Here is an 11553-nt window from a genome sequence, read left to right on the forward strand (position 1 = left end):
CCCTCTTGCCCGGTTCCGGGACTCACAGGTTCTCTCTTCGCCCCAGTTGCCACGGCGCCGACGGCCGCCACAAAGCTTGGGTCGGCATGCTCTTTACCCGCGGAGACGTCTGCCTCCTTGGTGTCTTCCGTGGCGGCTGCTAGACCAACTTCTTCCGCGTCACATGACCGCCGCCTTCCGCTCACGTGTTTCTGGACTACACTCACGTGATGCGCTCGCGGGTCATGTGACCGGGAGGAAATAGCAGCGCCAGTATTTGAACGGCTCTGTTGCGGTGCTTCGGTGCTTCACAGCTGTTTCTTCGGATTCCTGTACGGCACTACATACCTTTTGTTCCACCCGTTTTTGGATCTTGACCTCGGATTTGTTTCACGGACTGGCAACGGATAACCCTTGGCTTTGGTACTTGCTTTTGGATCTTTGTTCCGATCACGGACTGCTTCACGGACTCCTACTACGTTCCGCCCTTCTAGTGCGGATTCTGGCATCAGGTGGGCCTGGCACTTGCAACCTTGCTGGGATACTTACATACTGAAAGAACTGCCTTGCTGGGTCTCGGAACCTCCCCCATAGGTACAACTGCCACTCCACAGACACCTTTTGGTAAGACCGTTCCACTTACTTGTTGATTGGTTGTTAATTCTGTTTTGGCTTGACACTTAACCAGTGTTTCCTTTACAGTGGTTCGGGGTTCCACGAGTACCGCAGTTCCGGAAAGAACATCTCCCACCTATGGCCTCAAAGGCGGCACAGAGAGTGACTTTGATTCTCTCTGAGCGGCACTTGTGGACAGAGGACTCTTCGACTACACGACAGTCAAGACACAACCAAAACTGGGAACTAAAGTGACATTTAGCTGAATTCTGCCTGACAACTACCCCCGACAGGAGAAACCTGCTCAGCCACTCTTCCCAGGCCTAGCTGCATCCTGCTTCCCCACCAAAAGGAGATGACACCTCTCTCATTAGACTAGGGGAGGGGCACCTGCAGGAGGTTGAACAAAGCCCTGTCCTGGGCTCAGGCAAATGTTATATTGGGGGGGTCGTAAAGTGGCTTCCTCTTGGGGGAAACTGGGAGGGGCAGTGCCTCTGCTAGCAAGCTGAGCTTGGGGGAAGTGGATAAACCAGTTATTCCACCATGTGATGTGGGAAGCCACACCCCTTTTTGACCAGGGCATAATTTTAAAAAGATGGATAATTCATAGTACGGACTTGTCAGAATTATATAAGTAATATCATTATTCTTGTGATTTTTCTGTGCACGTTTTAAGAGGTGTTAGGACCCTGTGGTGTATTCTGGGGGGTTGCTAGCGGAAAATAGGGTCTTACTCCAAATGTCTGCATGTTAAAAATCTGACACTTTATCATCTGAAACCCATATCCCTGGTGCACATTTGTGTAAAATCTGGAAAGGTTTAGAGGTCGTTATCTGGATGAAAAGGGGAGAATTCTGTCATCAGTGGACACAACATCGTACAAAGACAGGGATCGGATGGTTTGGTGCTACAGAAAATATGTTAACTGGACCTATAATATGAGAAAAATGATACATAGATAAATATGTGTTTGGGTCAGAAATAGATTTGTGGGCAAATTGACCAGGGGAGGATCCTCTGACCCATAAACAGACCTCATCATGATGACAATCCATTTCCTTCCCCCAATCATGGGAGAGGGGGGATGTCACACCGCGGCCGTGGAAACTCTGGGCAAGATGGAGGCGGTATCGAGCCTCTGTGCCGGTCCGCTTGACGCGCTAGTCGTCTTGGACCGGCAGGTATAACAAGAGACCACGCCCCCTGCAACTCGCGTTGCAACTCGCTTTCGTTAGTCTCTTGACTTTCGCCCGCGCAGCAGTGCCCCGTCCAGGATGCATTATTTCTCTTGCTCCCTCTGGTCCTTTGCTATCCTGACCGCTCCGACTGAGTATTTCTTATGCTCGTATTCCCAGTCACCCGGTCGCGGTGTGTTCTGTGTCCGCGACTCCTTACTACGTTCGTGTCTTTCACTCTTTCTCTCTCTCCCGCTCGCTTTCTCTCTCTCTCTCCCGCTCGCTTTCTCTCTCGCTCCCGCTCGCTCTCTCACTCTCTCTCTCTTTCTCTCTCTCTCTCTTTCTCTCTCGCTCTCCCTCTCTCCCTCGCACTCGCACTCTCTCTTTTCTCTCTCTCTCTCGCGCTCGCACTCTCTCTCTCTCACGATCTCTTCCTCTTTCATCGTTCACTCCTCTCTTACCTTCCTCCAGAGTTCTATTGTGGCAATCCTTCCTCTTTAAAGCCTCCCGTCTGGAACAGTTCCTCGCTTCCAGTGATAGGGCGAACCCCATTCTCTCCCAGAGCTTCGCTTGGAACAAACCCCTTTCCGGGGAAATCAGACCTTCTGTTAACTTACGGTTTCAGCCGATACAGGACAACGCCAGCCTCTCCAGTCTCCTATCTCCAATCTCCAATCTCCAGTCTCCAGTCTCCAGTCTCCAGTCTTCACATCGGATTTGCCAATACCATCAATTGACACACAGGGTTTTTTTTCCTTAACAGGCTTTTTCCCTGTTTGAGGAGCGGACTCCCCTGGGTTCACCTGACTGCCAGATCCATCGGCGGGCAAGGTGGCCTCGGGGGGAGACCGTCCCTATCTCTTCGAACGGAAGAAGGGAAGAAGGACTAACCAGTCAAACGACGAAAGAGGGAGTTCCCAGACAGAAAGAAGAAGGAGACCAAAGTCATCAAACCCTGCTGAAGTACCAGGTGAGGAGTTTCAGGGGAACGGAACTTTTACACACTCTGACAGGGGAATTGGGCCAATGACAAGTAGAGAGGGGCAGGCTTAGCTAGGCCCAGTCACACACCCATTTTCAAAACACATAAAAAGAGACTGCTGGGACAGGTAGAGGGTTCACTTTCCACTTTCTTGCGGGACGCTTTGCCGGGAGACTCCAGACTTCAAATCCATCAACCTCCAGAGACCAGAGATCCAGAGAGACCAGAGATCCAGAGAGACCAGAACTGTCATCCTAAAGCTAAGATTCCAGGCTTTCCAACGAACCTAGAACCGACTTCCTACTCCGTAAAGTGCCTCCGTAATTACGCTCGACGCGCGTGAGTAAATTTGCCGCGATTTGACATTTTACACAATTTCAGCCACGTGTAAAAATCAGCAGCTTCTTGCTTTCCTTTGCTAAAATTCGTTTTAACCCGCTGGTTACACATAGAGCATTGCTAAAGTGAGCCTGAACGAATATAAACTAGACATCACCCACCCTGAACCTCTAGAGGGAATTAAAAGCATTTTTAGCACATTTCTCACTTCATTGTCATCACATTCAAAGCATTTTGGGCCTGTGTTTCAAACCTCTACCTGTTTTCCTCTAAGCTTGCTGGGGGGGAACTGCATTTCGTATTGCATTTTGTTGGGATTCTTGAAGACTGAGTGCTCTCCTTCCATTTCTTACATTGCATAGGGTGGGGGGAGTGAATTGTCAAGGAAAAGTGATTACATTGTCTTTTGTTGAAGCCATATCAAGTTATTTTCTGTACTGCATTTCATTCATCATTGCGTTTCCTTGAACCATATAAAGCATTCTTTCCCACCTTATTCTTCTGTTCCTATTCATAAGTTACCTCTTGCTGATTACTGCTCATATTCACAAGTGTAATATTGTCAGGCATGCTGGTCGCTACGCTCGTAGGACAGCGAGACCGTTCTACTCCAAATGGAGGCTATTCGATACGTTACCGGGAAAACGACGTTTACACTTTACACGTCGCTAACTTCACGTGACTTTTGCTTCGTCACGTGAACTACGGTATCACGTATTTAAGCAGCGTAGAAACTTCACTCGCTGCTTCTGATCGTCTCTATTGGCGTTGTGTAGCTGAACCTCTGATCTACTTCCTGGCATAATCCTACAGCTACTTTTGGGCCTTCGATAGCGTGTGTTCCGCCACACGCTGATTCCTGGAGCTATCCCTTCGCGTGATAATGCACACGCGTTCTCTGTCTTCAATTGCGGCTGGCCAAGGCTGCGTGAATCCGGCCCGCGTGTAATATCCACACGCGCTCTTCGTCTTCAAGTGCGGCTGGCCAAGGCTGCACGAATCCTGCCCGCGTGTAAATCCACACGCGCACGTTGTCTTCACACGCGGCTGGCCCAGGCTGCGCGAATCCTGCCCGCGTGTAAAATCCACACGCGCTCTTCGTCTTCAAGTGCGGCTGGCCAAGGCTGCGCGAATCCTGCCCGCGTGTAAATCCACACGCACACGTTGTCTTCACACGCGGCTGGCCAAGGCTGCGTGAATCCTGCCCGCGTGTAGAATCCACACGCGCTCTTCGTCTTCAAGTGCGGCTGGCCAAGGCTGCGCGAATCCTGCCCGCGTGTAAATCCACACGCGCACGTTGTCTTCACACGCGGCTGGCCCAGGCTGCGCGAATCCTGCCCGCGTGTAAATCCACACGCGCACGTTGTCTTCATACGCTATTTTCTTCTATCTCCTGCATCTGTGGAATTAACAGAAGGATTGATCCCTAAAGTGGGAAGGAAGCCTTTCAAGGATCATTGGAAGTGACTTTGAACTGAACTTTGGACGCTATCCTGTGGTGAATTCAACCCGTATCTAGCGTGAGCCTCGTTCCGTTCGGGATAAGTCTCCCTTACTAATTTTCCCTTCCCTGTCGTTTTGTGCTTCATTTCAAATCCATCAAGAGACTTCTGGATTGTTCTACCCAGAGATACAGGTCAGTGTGATCATTCCTGTCATTATCTAATTCATCATACTCAGGTTGGAGCAGTTATTCATGATACTTTAATTTGTCCTAGGCTGGATTACTATACCTTACCCACGCCCTTTCCAGTGATCCATCGCTCTGCCTGTTTTATCAGCCAGAGGGTTGTATCATTTGGAAGGTCTTTGTTGACTTCACGACTATCAAGTCGGGTGAACAGGGATCCGGAAGACCCTACCTCCTGTATCCTTTTGAGTATTGTATCCTTTTCAGTTGATACTTTGGTACATTTCTGACAAATATCCATTATCAATTTATTTATAGAAGTGTGATATATATATATATATATATTGTTTACATTTTCAAATAAACCTTTTAATTTGCAAAACAAACCTACTTCTTGGCTCAGTGGGGTCAGGGGGATTCTAAGAGGGGGTGTTATACAAGGGTTGTCATCCAGAGTACTGAACTGGACATAAGAATACATCAATAAGGGTTTTCCTCAGCATCCCAGACTAGGCATTGACTTAGCTGGAATGTTGATTGAATATCGCTTACAAAGTGGGGGCTCGGAGCCAGGATATTCTGGGTTAGATTTACCACTTGTGCAGATTAATACAGTGTGCCAACTGACCAGATACACATATCCGTTTAGATCACCACACTGTTTTACACTGTGAAAGCATCCCTCAAAGGAACGCTCTAAGGAAGCGGTCTGTTTTGCAAAATAAAATACTAACTTCTGTAAGTCAGGAGGGAGATCAATCTCCAGCATGACGACTGTGGTAGATATGAAAATAGCGAGGGAGCACCTCTTACATAAGCTATTTGTGAGAGGTGAGTGGACTCATCAGGACCAGGCGGTCTGGTTGCAGGCAATCGCGCAACAGGTCACTGAAACAGGGTCAGATATATGGAGAGATCAGGGTCCCCTACATGTGGCCCTGAGCGAACTATATATGGCCCCTAAGGCAAAAGATGAACACAATAAGATTGCCAGGATAGCGGCATATTTGTATCTATATATGGAAGTCATGCAGGACAAATGTGCTGAAGGCCAAGATCTGGCAAATAGGCAACAGATGGCATTAGAAAAGGCCCAATCTGACTTGGTCTCTTCTGAGCAGAGGCTGCACGGGAACCAGGATTCAGAAAATGACAGCAGACAGTACATCACTAAAATAAAGGAGGATATGGATAGGCTGCAACAGGAAAAGGCTGACCAGGATACCAGATTTCTGCAGAAGGAGTACCAAGAAGGTTTGGACTCCCTTTTGCAGAGCCAGAAAAAGCTGGAGCAACAACTGGACTTCAACAGGGCATGCACAGAGCAGGTAGCCACCCTGCAAATTCGATTAGACAGAGAGAAAGAGGAAAGCAATATATTGATTCTGAAAGACCTGGATACCCAGATCAGGAGCGCCAGAAAGCTGGTGCCTTCCAAAGGCAAAGGGACAACCTGGCGGCACAGATGCAGTCTCTTAGTCAGGAAAGGGATACCTTAGGCCAGGAAGTCTGCCACTTAAAAAGGAAAATGGAAGAAAATCACCTGGCCCTCCAGGGACTGGGTGACCTCCAAAAAGAACACCAGAACTTGTTAGAGCACACCAGGAGGGTGGAGGATGCTCTGGCAAGAAAGGAGCAGGCCAATAGGGACACAGCTCAGGAGGTAACCCTCCTGCAGCAAAGACTGGCCCAGTACTCCAGGACCAATCAGGAGGTACAGAGAGAGAATGAGGCTCTCTGCCAGCACAATGATAGGCTCCAGCAACAGGTAGCGATGCAGGAGAGACTGATAGAGTCTAGTAAGGCCTTAACTGAGGAACTGAAAGCGCAGGCTCTTGCATTGCAACAGGGAGCAGGGGCGGATAGAGATGAGGTTCGCTGGGAAAGAGAAACTCCTGAGCATAACCTCAGGAGCCCTAGTGCCAGAGGCCTTCACCTCTACCAGTCCCTGGACTCTGCCACCCCCATGTTCCCTGGCGCACATGAGCACGGGGCCAGAGGGATGGCAGATTACTATCCAGCTAAAAGTATGGGGCTCATAGGCCAGTACCACCCAGGAATGGAGGGGCGGTATGGGCACCCAAGCACAGTGCAATTTAGTGGGGAACCCCAGGAGAGTAGGCCCACTAAGGGCATCCTGAAAACCTCTGCCCAGTTAGGTCAGGGGGGGGTACCCATCAAATCCTGGTAGCAAGGAGGGATCTGAAGACTCCTCTGAGCGTCACAGGACACAGGAGACCAGGTCCCCACATTCTGCCAGCCATTCCCAGGCTCGCAGAATCCGGGAAAACCTGGAAGATCAGACGGGCACCTCTGGGAGCAGTGCTTCTGAGTCGGAGGATGAATGGACCAGGGTTACCCAAACCAAAAAGGTCAATAAGGCAAAAAGGGCCTTGCTTAAGGACCCATTGAAACAAATAAAGGTAATAAGGAGTGTCATCACGCCTTATCAAAAGAACGCCAAGTATTCTGTTTGGGAACACTTGGAGCTCTATGAGCAAATGATGGAGACTTTCCATTTGAAGAACAGCCAAAGCTGTATTCAATATGTAAAGTGGACCTTCTCCCCAGAATACTCCAGTTTCTTTGCTGGGCTGGAGGACCAAAACCATTCAAGATGGTCCGCATATAGGGCAGCCATCTTGAAACATTTTTCTGTTCATAGAAATCCTCAAGAGGCTCGCAAGGCAGCCTACAATTTGCAATGTGGGGAGGATCAGGCCCCACAAGAATTCGTACAAGAATTGAAGCATGCCTTTGCGCAGACCACCAGAAGGGTGCGCACAGACAGCAGAGAATTTGTCAATACTTTTTTCCATGCCTTGCCCAAATACATCATGACCCAGCTAGTGAGAGATTTTCACGAGAAGAGGTCACTAGACTGGGTCATTGAACAGGCTACCCGGATCTATGAGGTGCAGAAGCCCATAGAAAATAAAAATAATGCGCAGAAAAACCCCAAACCCAACAGCACCCCTGCTGCTGCCAAGGTGGCAGAGGTAAAGGTTGCCCCCGTTTTAGATTTGGAGATGGGGGGGCCTAAAAACCTGCCTGCACCAAATAACTCTAACACCAGAAGGCCCTCGGGCCAGTCACAGACAGGGAGTCAAGGAGGTAGTCCCACAAATGGGGTCCCTCGCTCCCCTGATTATGTAAGTCCCCGCTACAAGGGAAACCAACCCATCCTGGGTTATGTGTGGACTCCTCCAGCCCCAGGGGGGGATCCAGCCAAGCACCTGACCCAGGGAACTTCCCTCCTAACGTCCCCCAGGAGGGCAGAAATTCACCAAATCCTGGGCAGAACTTTTTCCCCAGGTATCCACCCAATTTCCAGCCCCAAAATCATCCATCCTTCTTTCCCCAATTCCCTGAGCCCAGACAACCTAATCCGGGAGAGGGGAGGCCAAGGGTGGAGGGGTACCAAAATCTTCCCAACCAGGGGTACTACCAGAGAAGGGATAGCTACCCTTCCCGGGATCAGCCCAGGGGAGAAAATAGAGCCCCGTATCAGCCTGAGCAGGTTTCACAACTTGAGCGCCAGGTCCAAAATATGGCACGGGATCTGGGTCACATACTGAGGGCTCAACAGAACCCTCAGATGAGCATGCCACCGCAGAATGCCCCAAACTCTGCACCTGGTGCTCCAGAACAATGACGGGGGCAGCACCCCGATAACCCACCGGTTCCCAGGGAGGAGGCACAAGGGGAAGGGGGGTGTAAAGCCTTGGAGGAATCTTCCTTCCCAACGTGTAAACAGCCCCTGGAAAACCAGGAACCGGAAACAAAATCTCCTGCCCCTGAAAGCCTGCCTCCCAAGGAGCAGAGGGGGGGTAGGAGAAACAAAGGACCCAAACAGACCCACTTTGTGGAGGAGGTACAGGTCTTCCAATTTGAGGGAGAGGGATCCTCAGAAGATCCTGGGGAAAGGATCTTCTCCTTCAGAGATGGGGGAACTCCTCCCAAGGAAAAATGGGTCCCAAGGGATGCCAATTCAGACTGGGGAGATGTGGAGACTGAGCTACCGCCGCCCATCATCTCATCCCAGAACCAACAATACCAAAATCCCATGGGTCAAACCCATCCTGATGACTGCCTCCAAAAAGTGGGGGGTGGCCCAGAACCCGAAACCATTTCCAGTTGCCAACTTTTTCTTTCAGATTCCCAGGCTCTCCACAGAATTCTGCCCAAATCTCTTCGCTAGCAATGTCCAAAACCAGAAAGTTAGCCCACCAGTTGTCCAAAAATGTGCATTATCTGTGCCCGCTTGAGGAGAAGGAGGGAAGATATTATGCCCCGGTACAAGTACAGGGGCAGGGTACAATTTTGGCACTGGTGGACACTGGATCCCAAGCTACCCTTCTGTCCAAAAGGGCCTATGATGAACTAAATGCAGGAAGGGGGGCGAATTACCGTATTCCTCTCACCTCTCTTCCTGGACAACTGCAGAACTTTGACGGGAAGGAAATTCCTGTCGAGGGGACTGCAGATTTGGACATCAAAATTGGGCGACACAAGGTGAAACACCCGGTTATAGTAGTGACTCCAGAGGGCACCCCTTGTTTACTAGGGAATGACCTCCTGAGAAGGTTGTCACCCCTAATAGATTGCGTAAACAAGGTCCTCTGGACCCAGACTAGCCGACCAGTAAAATTAAAACAGAGTGTCAACCATGTTAGATTAAATGGCACCTGCCACATGGTTGAACACAAATCTGACCAAGTAGAATTTCATTTCCAGAATAGCCTGATTTCAGATGTGACAGTAATAGCAGTAGGACAACAGACTGGTGATGGGGGGTCCCCTCTATTTCTGAAAATCAACCTTCCTTCCAGTTTAAAGTGGTATTCCACACTGGAAGGAAACACTCTGAAATTTTATACTAATCCACAATCAGACACTCCCACTCCTATAGTCCAGAAAGAGGTGAAATCAGCTCAGAGCCTGGCTGATATTCAGCAAATTGGAGAGCAGTTGTTCATCCCTGTTCAGTTAAATGACGGGAAGGACTCTGTTCTCGCCCGAGTGTGTGTGAACAACGGTAAGAGCTTCATCAGCGAAGCCATGTTCCGCCAACTCCCAAAAGATCCAGCCATTCCCACATTCAAACTGATAGACAAATGGGAAATGGACCTGGAAGCACCCAATTCGAAACATCTCCTGCCAAGCAGGTGTATGCTCAAAATCTCCATTGGCAACAAGAGCATAGTCCATAATTGTTGGGTCGTGCGAGATGTCACTGCCGCCTTTTACTTAGGCAGTGACATTCTCAATCGCTTCGCCATTAGTTTGGACCTAATAAACTTCAAAGCTTGGTCCCGATTAGCGGATAATCCCATGGGCTTTGAGGATCCAGAAAAAGCATTTAGGTCAGCTCAATTGCTACCTTATGCAGTTGAAATTCAGATTAAAGAGGAAGTCACCATCCCAGAAAGGACCCGACAATTCTCCCTGGAAGTGAAAGTTAAAAGAGGACAAAAATTGAAAAACCCTGATGCTTACATACATCTAAATGCTTCTCTCCAACAGCAAGGGTTGGGGGTAAACCCAACTCCATTAGTCAACATAGAACATGACACCATTCCAATAGAGGTGGATAACAGCGACTTAAAGAGTATTACTCTAGCCGCAGGCACCATTATTGGAATGGCGGTTGATGACCGACATTTTTCCATTGATCTAGGAAATTAACTGTTAGAACCGATCCCCAAGGACTGTTTTGACAGTGACAGTGATGACAATACAACCCCAGACAGGATTTTCACCCGGCATGGGGGGAACTTCCTGGTGTACACTTCTTGCCCTTATGGTAAGGAAGATGTGACTTGTGCCTTCAGGAGGGATGAGGTGAATTTCCAGGTCCATGAGGGCTGCCTTTCCCACCTGAAGCCTCCAGTCCAAATCAGCACTCTGACCAGGGACTTCTCCACCCATCTGGAGGAGGCCGCTGAGATAGCCAAACCAGAAGTCTTTCCAGGCTTCAGGCAGATGGGGGAAGAGAGAGTCAACCTAGCTGATGCCTGTGTGACTCTGGAACAGAAGCAAAAGTTGAAACAAGTTTTCTTGGAATTCCAAGATCTCTTTGCGGTAGACTCATATGACTGTGGTCGAACCGACATCCACACAACAACAATTCCCTCGGACCCTGGCATGACTCCAGTGTTTGTGAAGCAATATCATTTGCCTCTCGCATCCATGGAGTCCCTTACAGAAATAATTAAGAACCTTGAGTCCCGGGGAATAATCCGTCCAGTCCACAGCACTTTCAATAATCCGGTGCTGGGAATATTGAAGCCAAAACGGCCAGTGGAGACTCTGCGCCGACCTTAGGGAGCTCAACAAACGGGTCCATACTTCCCGATGGCCTCTGCCCTACATTGACCAAGGGCTGGCCCAGATTCAGGGGTCACAGGTATTCACAGCAATAGACCTGACCAATGGATACTGGACCGTGCCTGTCAGTAGGGAGGACCAATACAAACTGGCTTTTACTTTTGGGGGCCAGCAGTACACATGGACCCGGACTCCCTTCGGATACCTCAACTCCGGCAATGAATTCAACATTTTCCTACATAAGGCCATGCCCGACCTGGGTGCGAGGGGTAACCTGGCTTATGTAGAGGATGTCCTCATCAAAAGTTCATCTGTGGAAGAACACATAGTGGAGATCCGTTATGTTCTGACACAGTCGAGGGCCGCCGGAGCGAAACTTTCCTTTCAGAAAGCACAGTGGTGTAAAACCCGTGTTAATTTCTTGGGGCATGAGATTACTCCTCAGGGTCTCTGTACCCAAGAAAAGAAAGTGGAAGCACTTCAGAAACTGAAGGATCCCACA

The sequence above is a fragment of the Ambystoma mexicanum genome, chromosome 3p, assembly GCF_040938575.1.
Source record: "Ambystoma mexicanum isolate Mex_15411 chromosome 3p, UKY_AmexF1_1, whole genome shotgun sequence".
Taxonomy (NCBI): Eukaryota; Metazoa; Chordata; class Amphibia; order Caudata; family Ambystomatidae; genus Ambystoma; species Ambystoma mexicanum.